This window comes from Carex rostrata, chromosome 24 (genome assembly GCF_964058835.1).
Source record: "Carex rostrata chromosome 24, lpCarRost1.2, whole genome shotgun sequence".
Classification (NCBI taxonomy): domain Eukaryota; kingdom Viridiplantae; phylum Streptophyta; class Magnoliopsida; order Poales; family Cyperaceae; genus Carex; species Carex rostrata.
The window spans coordinates 6,239,769-6,257,712 of NC_135941.1; positions in this window are offsets into that span (position 1 = coordinate 6,239,769).

Genomic DNA, 17,944 nt, shown 5'->3' on the forward strand with positions numbered 1-17,944 from the left:
GATAGAAGATTATATTCCAACCTATATATATATATATTTATTAAATTAATAAGGTAATATGTTGTACGTACTTGCGTCATAATTTCTTTATATATATATATATATATATATATATATATTATGGAGATCTAGATTTGGACCTTTGTGCTATGAGGATGAAGGTTAATGCATATTATAAAATTATATATGATTGTGTTATAATGTTATTTAATCATGAGGAGATGCTGGAGATAGAGGAACAGCTAGCCTCATGATAATATATATTAATTAGATGTAAACAAAAATTTCACCACATATATATATCTTACTAAAGCTAACAATAATATTAGGCTAGAAAGCTTCATGATATATCAGGACTATCAACTGCTGTAGTTACTACAATTTGATATATCAGGACTACCAATTTGAATGGAAATTTAACCTGTCAAAATTTGTCGCATTCTCCCAGACGTTACTACAAGATATTGCAATTTGCAAATTAAAGCTGGATGTAATATTGTAACTTGTGAGAGAAGTTCATATATCATTATAGTTTTGATATTTTGAATTCTTTTGCATTTTGATTTTGGTTTCTTAACTATGTGTTATGTGTTCCCCTTTTGATCTTATCATGTTACCTTTCCTGTGATGCGCACAGTTTTTTTTTTCTTTTCTTTTAATTAATTAGCAGTAAAGTATGTGCATGCATGGTAAGTTGTAACTACGTAAAAAATGAAGGCAACGTGATTTCAAGAAGACTGTCAGGAAATAAGTGGGCTGTGGGCTCAATAATGCATGCATGAATAATTAATTGAGTTTGACCTGCAGAGAATAATGTCGGCTATAGTGCAAGCATGTAAATGAAACAGTACAGCTAGTTTACATTTCACCTGACATGTGAATTGTGGTACAAACAATGTTTGTCTTTTCTATAGGAGTATTACTGACAATTAGTAATCCAACTATACATTCTTTGTCATCTTCAAAAAGACAATTATCCAACTATGAACTATACTATATTATTCTTTCTTTTCTTGTCTCCTTTTACATGGATCTGGCATAAATTACAGGCGAAATCAGAATTTTTATAATACAACTAAATAGAAACACATATATGTTACAAAAAAATTAATATAATAAAAATTACAATATTAATCAAAATAAATAAGAAGTCAAAATAATAGAAATGAACATAAAAATTGTAACTCAATCAAATATTTATAACAAATATTCTTTTACATATCACAAATCAGTGTCAAATTTAAATTAAACAACAGAGCCACAGAAGCATTACAATAAATTGAATGTTTTTCAAATGGTTATGTAATCTATAACTCATCTCTAATTTAGTCTAGATGAAAAAAAGAACAAAATATATCCTTCTTTTATAAAAGAGATATATTTATCCACTGTAAACAACTAATTTGAAGTTAATTCATATCTAAGCCCCTTCTTTATTTTTCTTCTCATCTATTTTCTTTGTAAAAACTATCATTGTTTTTATTTGAAAAAACAAACAAACTGGAAGAATTTCTTGATTAGGTTATCTTTGAGCTTTGTTAAACTCAAGTTAGATCAAGTCATTCATGAATGTACAAATTATACATGGAATTGGTATAAAGTTCAAAAGTGTACCAGTACCAGTCACAGGCTCATGGTCATTCATTAATGTAGAAATTAGGGTTATCTTTGAGTTTTGCTAAACTCCAGTTAGATCAAGTCACTAATGAATGTAAAAATTATACATATATGTTAAACTCTATTATTATCTAATTTCCAAAAAAAAAAAAAATTAGGGTTAAGAGCAAAGAGGTGGTACCGTAACAATTATGTGGTAATGTGGCCATATGCAGTAATATGCGGTATGCGGTAATATGATGTAATATGCGGTAATATGAGGTATCATACAAATAAATACACGGTAATATGTGGTTGATTATGCGGTAATAATATGCGACCGCATATGCGGAACCGCATATATTGACCGTATACAAATTTCTATCAGATTACAACCGAATACACATATGCGGCCACTAGACCGCATATGCGACACTGCTCCGCTATTTATAAATTAAAAGGGTAGCAGACTAGCGAGTTGGTTAAGTTAGCGGGTTAGAACTTAGAAGAGTAGCAGATAGCGCTAATTAAAATTTTGAATAGGCATATTTAATTGAGCTGGACTAGCTAGAGGTAGGCAAATTTAATTTTCAAAGGTAGGCAAGATTCGTTTTTTTAACTTGGTCTAAATTAATTTTTTTTTTAGAGGTAGGCAAGTGCCTAATTTTGTTGTATGCTACATTCGCCACTAATTACAGTTAATTAAATGCTCGTTGAGAACAAGATATATATTTTCTCTTTATTTTAAAATTTTAATTTTGTGTTGCTTTTGTTTGTCAAAAAAATTTATTGAGGGGGATATAGACAAAACATGTTTTTGAATTCAATGAGCTTTATAACCGTCTGATCAGCTTTAAAATTTGTGTGCATAAAAATCAAAGCAAACACATACAAATTTTATAATGGAGCGTATGAATCTTAAAGCAGATCAAACGATAATTGAACCTATCGAACTAAAGTAGATCTGACGAGCATCAAACCTACTCTCCGGTCCAAAAAAAGATATATAATACCAGAGTATAGTAAATGAACAAACACAAGGGGCACTAAGAAACCGGTACGACAAGGATAGCTCGGTAGTCGGTACTCGGTAGTAAGTGTGCGATGGATTATCTTTCGTTTTCGTATGTTTTGTTGTTATTTGTTTTCTCCTGTTGAGAGAGATTCCCACAAATGTCGGCCTACAGCTGGACCAGGTCAGAACTTGGCCCAGTTGCCAATTGTGCCCACAAAGTTGCATAAAATATGCTGTAGTATATATAAAGAGTTATAACTTATAAGGCTATGGTATCATACATATCGGATTTGTTTTTTTTTTTTTAATTAGAACTGAACTTAATTATTTCAACGAGATAAGCAAGTTTGAACTTTTTATTTATTTATGAAAGACCAGTGTTGTAAATAACTGTATGCGGTCGTCGGATGGACGGGGTACCGCCAAGCGATTAATTGGAATTATACGGACAATTTAACGTTTTTATTAAATTTATGTATATATATCATAATTTATTAAAAATAATTTATTTAACTCATTAAACTTATCAAATAAACTTAATTTAACTTAATTTTATTATTATAAATGACACTACGCTTAATTTTTTTTTAACGTACAAGTACTTTACATGTGTCAATAACACATTTATTTAATGAAAAAATAAATTCAAGAGTTAAACTTTTTTCAAATGCTAATAACATATTATGTGAAAGAAATAAAACATTCCAACATAAAATCACTAAATTTAGTTTATAATAACAACTTAGTTTCATAAATGAATATGTCGTACTAATTTAAAAAATTACATCAGTAATTAGTAAGAAAAAATATAATAAATAAATAGAAGAAGAAATAATCAATTTTAAAATAAGTAAGAAGAAAAAACATATATAAAAAATATTGAATGTATGTTCAAGCACAAATAAAACTACAATATATGATTTATAGAACTTATTTCACACACTATCGCATACAAAAAAAATTCTGAAAAAATTGGAAAAAAGAGAATAAATGGGAATAAACGGCCGATTAAATGGTAAAACAGTTGATTAATCAGAAAAAATGGCCGATTAATCAGAAAAATCCGCAAAAAGTACTCTGTTAAGTGTATTCGTGACAGTTTGGCTGCCGTTTCCGATTAAACGGCCGATTAATCGGCCGTTAAGGCCTTTTTTACAACACTGTGAAAAACAACTCCACTGTGGAGGCTGTTTATTATACTTTGTATGTGAAGTAAATTTTTTTTGCCTCCACCAATCAATCGGTGGAGTTGCTTTTCATAAAAACAGAATTCAACATCCTTGTTCCCTTGAAATATTTAAACTTAGTTCTATTTAAAAAAAATATCTACATAGCACATAATGATTCATACTACGGATTAATATTTTCGTTTTAAAGTTCTAATTGTCAATTTGATCTCTATATAAAAATATACCTACAAGTTAAATTATATATTTCTTTATAATTTTTATAATAGGTTTTTTTTTTAAATGTAGAAAATCACTACTTTTAATGGTCTAGAATTTTTAGTGAAGTGATTTCCTACCTATTTAAAAATAGAAAAATAATTAGGAAAATGTGAAAGTTGATCTAACATTATATTTTTATATGGAGATCATGTTGAACGGTTTAGATTGATTGTTTGAACTTTGAAAATAAATATTTTGATCCATAGTACCGACCATTATGTGCATAGTACCATAGCCTCACTCATATATAAATATCTAAGTAAACAAGAGTAGAACTAGGGTGTTCTTAAGTTCAACAAGCCTCTTGATGAACTCAAGTCTAAAACCCGTCAAATCAGCTTCAAATAATGAATTCGAACCATTGAAATCTGCCTATCTTACGAGTGATGCGTCTATATGTATTTTTTTTTTTTTGCATAGAGTCAAGTGGTAAAAAAACGTTCAAAAAATAAATACATTAAAATTAATTTATTAACCTTCTAATTTTGACTGCTTCACTTTATACTAAATTAATTCAAATGTTTAAAATTTCATATGTAGATGCATCACTTGTAAGGTAGGCGGGTTTCAACGGTCTGGACTCGTCATTTGAAGCCCAATTTGATGGGTTTTAGACTTGAGTTCACCAAAGGGCTTGGTGAACTTAAGAACACCCTAGTTCTACTCGGTGGTAAGGATTTTCAAGTACATTTCTTATGACTTACATTTCTTTGGCTTGCATTTTCTAGAAAGTGAAATTCTTGTTTTCTTTTCTGGATTTTCACTGTTTTACCCACAAAACAAGAATTCCATGGAGTTGTCTCTGAAAGGATATATTAGTTATTTTATCCATTTCTTTTATTTTGAGCCAAATCAACCTTATATTATAAGGATGCTTAGATGTATATATCTTTCCAGTATTATCTAAGACTTTAAACCAAACAAAAAAAAAGAAATTGTTTATCTCTTGAGTGTGCTTGCAAAATCAGTTATTCTCGCTATAGCTGCGTCACTAAATTAAATGTACTTTTGAATTTGCTTACTAGTTGCTGCTAGTTATTAAACTCAAATTGCAATACAACAGAGATCAAGTGTAACATAATACAACACTCACTAAAATTCCATCTGGATAGATTAAGCTTAACAAATATTTAATCGATCGACATAGCTTACTACATAAACATAAACCTTATTTTCACTAAAAGATATATACAACATACATAACTTTGCTTCCTCTTTCCTAAACTACCAAGTCCTTGCAACAAAAATATCCGAGAAAAAAGTGTCAGTAATGAACTGTCCTAGTACTAACAAAAATGCAAAATCATATTAGAAATAATCTGATAATACAATAGTCCCTCAAGAAAAGTACAAAAGTCAGTATTTAAGAGACAGATTGTAACATTAGAACAAACTGCAAGTCATTAATTAACTGTCCTAGTACTACTCACAGGCTGTCAGAATTTAGAAACAGCGCATGCAGCTATATGGAACTTAATTTGTAAGAAAAATAGATTATCTGAAAAAAGTTATAAATTTAGATTGTTGACTGTCATATATATGTACAAAGATATAAAACAAAAGATACTACTCTAAATAACTAAATATACAATAATCTTTAACATTTCAAATTAAAATATTTTTTTTGCATTGCAAACTAAATAACTAAATCTAAATAAATTCTCTAAACAATTAAATAAACAATCAATAATCTTTTTTCACTCAATGAACACCCAACATTTCTCATATGAATAACAAACTCATATGAACACACAACATTCCTTTCCTCTTTCATTTGCATCTTGCTCCTAAATTAATAGCTTTTTTTTTTCATATTACAGAAATGTTACCACGATTTTACTGTATTTCTCCCCTGTGTAAGTTAGCTACCTCATCTTATATATAGTTAATTAAATCTGTCTTTTTATGATGCGTGTTTATGAGATCTGTAATATATATATGAGTTCATTTAGTTTTGCATACTTATTTGATATTCTGGAAAACAAATTTGTGGCTATTAATTAATTGCATCGATTTTTAACTAATTTGTAGTTGTTAGTGCATCTTTGCCATTTCATGTTCTAGTTTTATTTTTTCATAGATCGATGCTTTTATTATAGGTTCTTCTTTTGTATATAATTTTATGAGTCATATTAAAATGATTTTAGGACAATTTCTCTCTGCTGCCTAAGGGTTTTAAATAAATAAATTTAGGAAAAAAAGGAAATAACAATTTCTCTCTGTGTACAAAAGAGAGCTGCCATAATTACAATACATCCATTCCAATTTCTCTTGTCAGAAACATTCCCACTTTCTCTCTAACTAAAAATTCTCTTAGACTATTATTCCAATTTAGTTAAACTAATAATTAGCACCTTTGGTCAACAGTTAGTGAAGTCGAACTGGAAGCATCCGTTTTTTGAGCTGCTGAAGAGAAACACTACAAAAGACTGGCACTTTTCGCGAGGGTAAAAAGTGACTTTTTGCTACGGAATACCGTCATAAACTTATTTTTTTTATTAGTGACGGTACCTTTCGAGACAGAATACCGTCATAAATGTATTTTTTTCTTTCGTGAAAAGTGCCTACCTTGTTGTTGTAAAAGTCTATAGTTCACTATTTATATATGGTATTCTTTGTAAATTAATTTTAGTAAGGTTTTAAATTTAGTTTGTAGTTTATCCAAGTTTTCTTAATTTTTGTTTTTGTTTTTGTTGTAAAGGATGGTAGCAGTGAAGGATACTCGGATAAACAACAAAAATGTTTCGTTAGACAAAATTTGGAAAATCTTTGAAGAGAATAGGATAATTGACATCTGGTAAGTTGTTTTAATTTATATCTTAATTTTTTTTTTTCATTTCTCTGTTTCATTTATATTTCAAACCCCCTCTCTGTTTTTTAAGCTTCATTGTTTTGTTTTTTTGTTCTTTTTTTTTTCCAGCCAAGGGCTTGAAGATATTGTTAAGAAGATTTTCAGCTAATGTATTATAATATGGTAGTTATGGTGTTTGTATAATAAGTTATTTTTAATGCATGTTTTTTCATATTAAAATTGTATTTTTTTTTAGATTTCTTCCAATATGTCAATATCTCTAATATTCATATTATCTAGAGAGTTCTAACATAAATCCTACCTAATTTATAAAATATACATATACACATATATTTTGAGTATCACATAATTAGTTGTTATTATATGAGACAATCATATTTGTTATAACTTTTTTTAGAAAATTATATCTTTCAGACATTGCCGTCTTAAAAAGAAGAATAATTATATGAAACTCCCCCACTCCCATCCCCCATCATTCCCCCATCTCTTAAACATATTTTAACTTCCATAAACTAACTTAACTAACTAGTTTAATTAAATTTATTCAAAACACTGTGGTCTCCCAAGTTTAATTAAATTCATAGGTATAAATATTTGAAAGATAATAAATTAATACTTACAAACTAAGATATTAATACTTACATGTCTAACTTGATATGACTATATTGGGAGACCACTCAAACTATATAGGGATAAGAATCATACACGTTTTTAGAGGTGAGTTTTTTTTTTCAATGTCGTCCACATTTCTCACGATCTATGAGGATTTTGCGAATCTAAAACAACGAACGTACTCTACGCAATTTTATCTTTTAAATGAGATCTATGATGACATACTTTCGGGCTCATCGTCACACAAGTATTTATACCTCATCGTGCAAGTATTTATACATATACTTGTAAGTATTTATCCCCAATTGTGGACCCCGCATCTCTGCATCAACCTTCCCTAATCGTCCCTGCGTCAACCTCTCTCTAACAAAAATAGTTGACCACATGGCTATAAATACTTCAGTGCATAGGTGTAAATACTTGTAATACTTGATATTAATACTTTTAAATGTCAGCAGTGTCATATGTGAAAAATACTAGGTATAAATATTTAAATGACGAGGTATAAATACTTGTATAACGTCGAGCTCGAAAGTATGTCATCATGGATCTAATTTGAAAGATAAATTTGCGTAGAAGACGTTCGTGGTTTTAGATTCGCAAAATTTCTTATAGACCGTGAGAAATGTGGATGAGATTGAACAAATAAAATTGAGAAATAATGAAGAGATGAGAGTGGGGGACAATTATCAGGTCCTAAAAAAAATGGTCATCTTTAAATATGAAGCTGTGATCATTCAGAAATACATGCTATAGCATTACAATAACGTGACACCAAATTTCTTTTTGTTGCAAATTAAATTAATTATGCCTATTAAATTAACCTTTGTTGAAACCGGATATATCATATTTGTGCATAACTCTAATTTAGTTTGGTTATAGGCAAATAAAGCCCAAAAATACCATGTTGATAAATTTGACAAACGCAACTCATCTTGGCAAAACATTTCAAAAGTAAAATTGGCAAATGGAATTACTTAATATAATATTATGATTCCATAACCTTTATATATACAAGATTACTTTTTTATTATTATTATTATAAAGCTATTTATGTTTAAAATCCTCATTTAAATCTGATATAGACGCATTACAATATTGCTATCGATCAATCAGGGGTAGATCTAAGACTTAGCCGAAGGTGGCTAAGCCACCCCTATAATATGAAAATTTTAATTATACGTATAGGAATTTAATTGAATTTTATCTTTTTAAAATATTTTATATAGTCTAGCCACCATCAATAAATGACAAATGGTTAGTTGTAGCTCAGTGGAAATAGCTCTATTTTGTGTAATATGAACTATTTTATACTTCCTTTAATTCAATCACACCTAAGGGCATTTTCTGAAAGAACCAAAAAATGTCTAAGTTCCAGAAAAGTTGTTTCAGATCAATACACTAATTTAGAATACTTTGTTCTTATTTGAGAGCATTACTAATTATATGGAAATTACATGTCTTAAAACAGCCCAACATTGCTGACAATAACAAGTAATTATTCAGTGGAGCATTTTTCATCCCTACCATATTTAGCAACGATGATGAACAGTGCAATGTGGTTAATCTTCAGCTTGCACTCACGCAACACTTTGATGATCTACACATATACCCTAGGCATCATCTGTGAGGCCGTCTGAACAACACTTTTCTATGGTTTCTCCTCACAAGGTCTATGGGTAAGTTCTTGTCCATTTTTCTAATATGTGCAAGATCATGTCTGTGCTGTATAAACATGTTCTAACATGTTTCAATATTTTGCAATGTAGCGTCAAATTCGGTGGACTTTAACTGTAGAGTTTTTTTACTGTTTTGGTGGTAATAATGATATTCGTTGGTGGAGGAGAAGACGAATCTCGTGAAGTCATAAGATTTATTGGGGTTATGTGCATTTTGTCTTGCATCTACATGTATGCACTGCAGTGTCATTTTTAATGATCGTAAGTCCTATTCATCTTTCTAATTTTTTTGTGCGTTTACTGCCTCATTTTTAATACACATGTTTTCATATGAAAATTATATTTTTTAGATTTCTTCCAACATCTCAATATCTCTAACATTCATATTATCTAGAGTTCTAACAAAAATCTTACCTAATTTATAAAATATACATATACACGTATATTTTTAGTATCACATTAGTTGTTATATGGACAATCATATCTGTTATAACTTTTTTTAGAACATCATATTTTTTTTACACATATCCGTCTTAAAAAGAAATGGTCATCTTTAAATATGAAGTTGTCATTCAGAAATACATGCTATCGCATTACATAAACGTGACACTTTTTATTTTATAAAGAGTACAAGACCAATTTGTATGAAATGAAAAAAGAAGAAGATAACTTAGAGTAGTGTTCGAATTGATGTCGATTATCTAAAATATAAAAAAACATAATCAAGATTCAGATTTAGTCCCTGAATCATCTCCAAAATACAGTACTCGTGTATTAGTATCTATTTGTACGAATTTGTCTGGACTTTATTATATTTCGAATCTTTTAAGAGCGGACCCGGAGCAGGATTTTGAATAGGATAGGATACAAATTTTGGGATAAAAATATGATTTCGTTATTGTTTTGAAATTCAAGAATATTTACAATTTTTTTATGCTGACAAGTATATTTTGAAAAATATTTTAGATCACGAGGCAAGTACCTTCCTTCGCCTATTATAATAGACAACTCATCATCTTGAGCTTGGCAATACATTTCAAAAGTAAAATTGGCAAATGGAGTTAGTTAATCTAATAATATGATTCCATAACCTTTATAAATACAAGGTTACTTTTAGGGCCCGGCTTAGATGAGTAGGATCGAGGATAATATTATTCCAGCTTAGAGGTGCTGGAGCATAAGAACTACAATGAGTAGTAGGTGCTTCTGATTTTGCGGGTCTAGCATGTTTTTTTTTTTCTAATTAAGTCAAATTTGATATTTTGTGTGCCCTTGGAGGCAGGTTGGATTGTAATAGGTCAATTGGATATTATTTGCTTTTGATGATTGCCTTTATGGTAGGAACTATTAAATAGGAGGTGTTATGTTGGTATGCGTTAATAAATAGATGTTATGATGGTAGTAGGAGGTGTTGTACAAAAACTATTATTGCTAATGCAATGGGCTATATGCCTTTTTTTTTTTTTTTTAAACTAGGTTACTTTTTTTATTATAAAGCTATTTATGTTTTATATCCTCATTTATTTCTGATGTAGACGTATTACAATACTATTCCTATCGATCCATGAGAAAAGTGCATCAACATGTTTTAGTTCACTCGAATTCGGTCGAATCATTTGGTGACCTTGGATGAGTAGAAAGTTAACTAATTAAGATAAGAAAGTTGGAATATTTAATTTGCGTGTTAAAGTGGGATCTATTGGGATGATATAGAAGCACAGTCCTAATTTCTACTCATCACCATGATTTTTGTATTTTTTTTTATTGAAAGTTCTGTAATATTGAATATGGAAGAAATTAAAATCATTACACATTATTTGAAAACCACAATAATCTCTTCTAGCTGTCCAAGTGGTTTTTATGGCTCTGTTATGTAAGAGTGGAATAGACAAATAAGTGAAAAACAAAGTTTAATTTCTGGCGAATAAGGGAAAATATGAGTGGAATTGGAGGATTGAGTATTTAAATTTTTTATTAATATTCATAGTAATTAATTAATTTTAAATTCTACCCACTTATTTGCTGGAATTCAAAAAGTATCCAAACTGCTAATTTTTTTTCACCAGTTTCAAACTAATTTTTCGATAAAAAAATAATCGATTACAAATCTTCTAAAACCGGTGAAAATTTTATCAGTTTTTATAACCGGTGATTTTATCACCGATTTCGGTTTCCGGTTTTTGGATATTAATACAAATTTCAGCGTCTTTACTCTTTATTTATTTCTTCCTCTTTTGTCCTTTTCCGTTGCAAAGTAAACCGCTATCCAAACAAATATATTATATCGCAAACAAATCTGACACACAACTGACAACCAAATTCAAATAAATTAGAAAGTTATTTAACAACAGTGGTGCTTTATTTGATGCTGATTGTAACTAATTTGAGATTTATTCGATAATATAATCCACTAACAATTACTAAATTTTGCATTATAAATTCAATCCAAAATAACTAATTAATATCCGAAATTTTTATTAATATCCGAAATTTTAAATCCAATTTCACTATTCTTAATTTTAAAATAACTAATTATTTTGGATATTAATAAAAATTTTGGATTAAGAATATTGAAATTGGATTTGAACTTTTCCTAATTATTTTGAATATTATTATTATTTTTTAATTCCTCCAACATCTCAGTATCTCTAATATGCATATTATTCGGAATAGTAACATAAATCCTACCTAATTTATAAAATATACATACACACATATATTTTGAGTACCACATTATTTGTTATAACTCTTTTTTAGAACATCATAATATTTAGATATAGCTGTTTCAAAAAGAAATTGTCATCTTTAAATATGAAGATGTCATTCAGAAATACATGCTATAGCATTACAAAAACGTGACACTTTTCATTTTACAGAAAGTAGAAGACCAATTTGTATGAAATGAAAAAATATAACTAATTAACTTAGGCTAGAGTACTGTTCGAATTTATGTTGACTATCTAAAATATAAAAAACATGATTAAGATTAAGATTTAATTAGTCCTTGAATCATCTCCAAAATATAGTTTCGTGTATTAGTATCTATTTGCACGAATTTGTCTGGACTTTATATTCCGAATCTTTTAGGATACAAATTTTGGGATAAATTATGATTTCGTAATTATTTTGAAGTTTAAGAATATTTACAATTTTTTATGCTGACAAGTATATTTTGAAAAATATTTTAGATCATGAGGCAAGTGCCTTCCTTCGCCCTTCCCCACTGAAATCTCATTTAGTTCCTCTTAAAATGTCTTTTACTAATTCCGTTGCTTAATCTACAACAGGAAGTTCAAGCATGTCTTTAGCTTCCGTTAATTGCTTAATTTGTTAAAATGTCAAATAATATTTTTTGTATAATGTTTCTTGCTTCTGTACAAATTTAATTACCTGACCAATCCCAGATTAAAATTATACTACTTTTAGTAGGCCTGTCTCTTTTTCTTTTTGTTGCAAATTAAATTAATTATACCCATTATATTAACTTTGAGGAGAGTTCAAATGCATCACGGTATTGTGCTCCAATTATGTTCCGCATTCTTAATCTCTGTTTTTAAAATCCAAACAGTTGAATCGAATTGTTCAACATAATCTTTATAATAAAATATGTTTGGAGACCAAATTTTATATTTTGTTTTATTTTTTTACTATTTTTTTAAATAGATACAAAATCATTGTTTTCAAGAGATTCTAGACCATAAAAAAAGTGATATTGTAACTATTTAAAAATAGTAAAAAAAAATTCCAGAATATCTAAAATTTATTCTCTGAGCATATTTTATTATGAAGATCATGTTGAGTGGTTTGAATCGATTGTTCAGATTCTATAAATGAAGATAAGAATATAGAGTATAATTAAAGCATAAAACTACATAGCATTTGAACCCTCCTCATTGACCTTTGTTGTAACCAGATATATCATATTTGTGCAAACACTGATTTAGTTTGATTATAGGCAAATAAAGCCCAAAAATATCATGTTCATAAATTTAACTAAGATCAGAAAGTTTGGATATTTAATTTGTGCATAAAGAGGGATCGATCTATTTGGATGATATAGAAGCAGTCCTAATTTTTACTCATGATCACCATGATTTTTGTATATATATTTTTTTTAGAGAAAAGGTAATGTTCCCGGTCTACAGTTCTCCAAAAATTTCCGTGTATAAAAGCCTTCCCTTTTTAGCTTAGTTCTGACGTGTTTTTAACTGCCACAACTGCCATAATTTCAACTGCTATAATTTCAAGTACAATATGTATGTTTACAGAATTATATGTGTTTGTTTATAGAATTATATGTATTTGTTTACATGATATTATGTGTATGTTCACAGAAGGCGGTCCTCAACAGATGTCACGCGTTTTCAATAGCTGTCACGCATTTTCAACAGCTGTCACGCGTTTTCAACAGCTGTCACGCGTTTTTAACAGCTTTCACGCGTTTTTAACAGCTTTCACGCGTTTTTAACAGCTTTCACGCGTTTTTATGTTTACAGGATTTGTTGAATTAGTTTATAGGATTTAGTATTGATGTTTACAGGATTTAGTATTGGTGTTTATAGAATTAGTTGAAAATATCCGGAAATTTTTTGGGGACTGGAGTTGTGAGATGTTAGCTGCTTTCTTTTTTTTATTGGAAGTTCTGTAAGATTGAATATGAAAGAAATTAAAATCATTACACATTATTCGAAAACCACAATAATCTCTTCTAAATCGTACTGGCTGTCCAAGTGGTTTCTATGAATTTACAGGGCCTATGGGCTGCAGATTGATCCCTTTTGTAATTTCAACAATGTTTATTTTTAAGGCTCAAAGTTATTAAGATCTGAAATCATTTCAAAAAACCATGAAACAAATTTTCCAAAGCAAGGCCTGTATAGTTAAATTTATGCGGAGTTCGGGTCCTCTCCAACTGTTCTAACATTGTGAATAGATGTGTAATTCGTACACAAAAATACTAGATTACTCATTCAATTTATGTGAATGTCATGTAATATACGTGACAGGTATATGATATTATAATATATTTAATGTTTTTCTCAATCTTCATTCTTATTTCTTTTTTAGATTTATAAAAACGATGACGAAATAACAAAATTTGACTGTTATGAAAATTTTACAAAATTACAAAAAATAAATTTATAAAATATAGGATAGTGGAGGAAATTGATAAATGATATATCTAAAAAATATATGTGTTAATACTTTCAAAAGCATGATATATTCAAATTGTAAGTAATTGATTTTAGAAAAAAAATATGTATTGAATTGCAAACTCAACAACTTGATTTATTTCATAATTTATGTTTTGTGTCATGTTTTTTTGGCATGATTAATTTTAATCAAGCATAAAATTAAATGTTAATAATAGATAAATTCTTCAACAAGTTAGATTTTAATTAAATTTTATATCATATTTTAAATTAGTGTAATGATTTTTGAGTGTTTATGAGCCAATTTTTTTTAAGTTTTATTTTATTAATTTTATGAATTATTATTATTAAGAATAATTATAACAAACCCCCCCACTCCCATCCCCCCATTTTCCCCGCATTCTCTCTCTTCCTTAACTGCCATATATCCCCCCACTAATTTCCTTAAAAGTTTCCTTTTATCCCCCCACTAATTATAAGAAACCCCCCACTCCCATCCCCGCATTAATTATGCATTCCTCTAATAACAATTCTCGCATTAATTATTGCTTTAAAAACAATCTGCGCATTAATTATACTGTTATCTAATAACAATCACTGTTAATAAATGCTTATCTGTTAATTGATGTTCAAAAAAATATTTATCATTATTTCTGAGAAGTATTTACCCTTGTAACATATAGTTTTTATCCATGTAACATAGAGTATTTATCATTATGTCTGAAAGTATTTATCATTGATGTTTTACTGTAAGTTGCAATTATGTCTGAGAAGTATTTATCTATGCAATACAAAATATTTATCCATGTAACATAAAATATTTATCATTATGCATGAGAGTATTTATCATTGATGTTTTACTGAAAGTTGCAAGTATGCCTGAGAAGTATTTATCCATGTAACATAAAGTATTTATCCATATAATGTAAAGTATTTACCCATGTAACATAAAGTATTTATCATTATGTCTCAGAGTATTTATCATTGGGTGAGAGGATTGTTTATTTAATGGTCTCTAGTTGTGCGGGGACGATTCAAAAAAAAAAAAATTTTGTGCGGGAACAATTAATGGATTGATTTATTTTTTCATAAATAGAGATCATTGCATAGGGTTTAATACCTGATAAATTCAAGTTAAATACTTTGATGCTTCAAGTTAAATACTAACAGTTTTTTAAACGCTCATTAATGATTGAGCGGTCCCCCCATATTTAATGGTCCCCAGTTGTGCGGGGACGATTCAAAAAAAAAGAAAATTTTGTGCGGGGACAATTAATGGATTGATTTATTCTTTCATAAATAGAGATCATTGCATAGGATTTAATACATGACAAATTCAAAGTAAATACTTTAATGCTTCAAGTTAAATACCCGCAGTTTTTTAAACTCTCATTAATGATTGAGCGGTCCCCCCCTTTTTTTTTTTGGCAGTATCTGCGGGGATAAATGCGGGGATAAACCTGCGGGGATTGTTATCACTGTCCTATTATTAATTAGTTAGTTGATCAATAATTTTATACAACGAATTCAATAAATAAATTAGATACGATCTAACATTGTTTCATAACTTGCAATTGAATGTAATAATATGCCTCAAAAAATATGTTTAGTTATAATGACTTTCCTATATTTTACATTTTTTTTATAGGAAACTGTGATTCAGACTAGGGATTTGAAGTATCTACCATTAATTCCTTTCATCTTTGATCAGTAAGGTAATTCTAAGATTTTGAGCTCAGTACTAAGCGGTCACACATGTAGTTTGGTAAGAAATTTGTCCTCTAAATTGATAAAACTATACGCATAATAATGCTTAGAGATATTGGGTCAATTTTTGAAACACCATTCATCTAAGAATAAAACCAGTATTGTGGTACATATATTCGCACCAAGTAATTAAACCGAAGCAAAAATAATTTCATAAAAAAATTATGATTTGAGAACATTAGCAAAAATCAACTTTTATCAATATATCTCTTTATATGTACACACACATAAATACAATTGAAATTTTATTGCAATACCAGATAACAAATATTACTGGAGCAATACTTAGTATAGCTCAGCTAATTTTGTACATCATGTACAAAGGCATTTAAGTACTTCCAATAGTTACTAGGCCCAACGAGGAGAACACAGTGGGTGAGATCGAGGTGGCGGAGGCATCTGCGGTGGGAGAGGTGCCCGAGGCTGCTGTTGTGGTTGAGGAGGAGACAACAGGCAAGGTCGTACCTGAGGCCTAGGCGGATTACTACTTTTTGTTTCACATGTTATTAAATGTTTAGACGATTCAGTTGTTTTTTTCTTATTTTTGTTTTTATTTGTGTTTCAGATGGATAACTACTCTTTCTTTACTGGTTGATACTTGTTGCTTTTGTCTTATCATGCATTGTTGAGACTTGTTGCTTTTATGTCTAATCATGTTGTAAATGTGAACCTATTTTGAAATTTATCTGTTTAGTTAATAATTTTAAAAAAAATATCTATTTAGTTAATAATTTCCCTAAGTTTTGCATTTTTTTTTGATAAAAAGTAGTGATTTGTTTAACAAATAATGTGAAGTATATGTCATTTTTCGAGTGTTTTCGTGAGCTTGCTAAATAAGATTTATGGGGTTTTAAGCTCAAGTCTTAGCGATGACGATATCTTGGTAAGAAATCTATTTTATCAATTGGTATAAAGTATCTACATAGTATTGTTTAGTAATTTAGAGAAATTGGGTCATTTTTTTAATCACCATAAATCACTATAAACAATAAAATCAGTATTATTGTTATTATTCGCCCTGTAAACTGAACCATGCAAAATGGTAAAAAACTATAAACCGAACTAAAAAATTAAAAAAAGAAAAATTAGAGTAAAATATTATGGTTTGACAAGAGTAACAAAAAATAACTTTTAGACTATAGATATATAAATATAATACCAATATGATTGAATATATATAACAACCAAAATTTTATTACAAGAGCAGATAACAAACATCGTTGGTGCATTACTTAATTAGTACAGCTCAACTAATTATGTACGTCAAGTATAGATGATGTGGCCGGCGAGACTGATGCTGAGGCGATAGCAGCCGAAGCGACGGATGCGATCGGTAGAACTGATGCGAATTATTTGAATTTGAATTTGCATGTATTTTAAGTTTTTAATTTGAATTTAATTTTCATAATATATTGTGATTGTATTGCGAGTAGTTTGTTTTGGAACCGAATTAGTTGTTGCCGGTAACTCTTACGATTTTGTTTCAAGAATCGATGGTATAATTCTTTAACTTAACCGTGGATACATGAATCAAGGATAATCACTAACTCTTGACAACTTTGGTTTATTAGTTTTAATTTAATATTTTTTTTTTATGTCCTGATCAAATTTCAGGTTTAAAACATAAAATACAATTCGAAAAAAGTTTTTTATAATAAAAAAATGAAAATAGAAATATCGTAAATTTTGTAAACTTTTGTATAAATCATAAATAATACATATATTGTTCATAAATTAGTGAATAATGCAGAATATTAGTTGAAATATTTCTCGAATTTAATTTGTCTATTTTTTTTAGATAAGGAAGTAAATAAGTATAGCAATACATGTATCATTTGGGGTTTTGGTAGTATGGGATGATT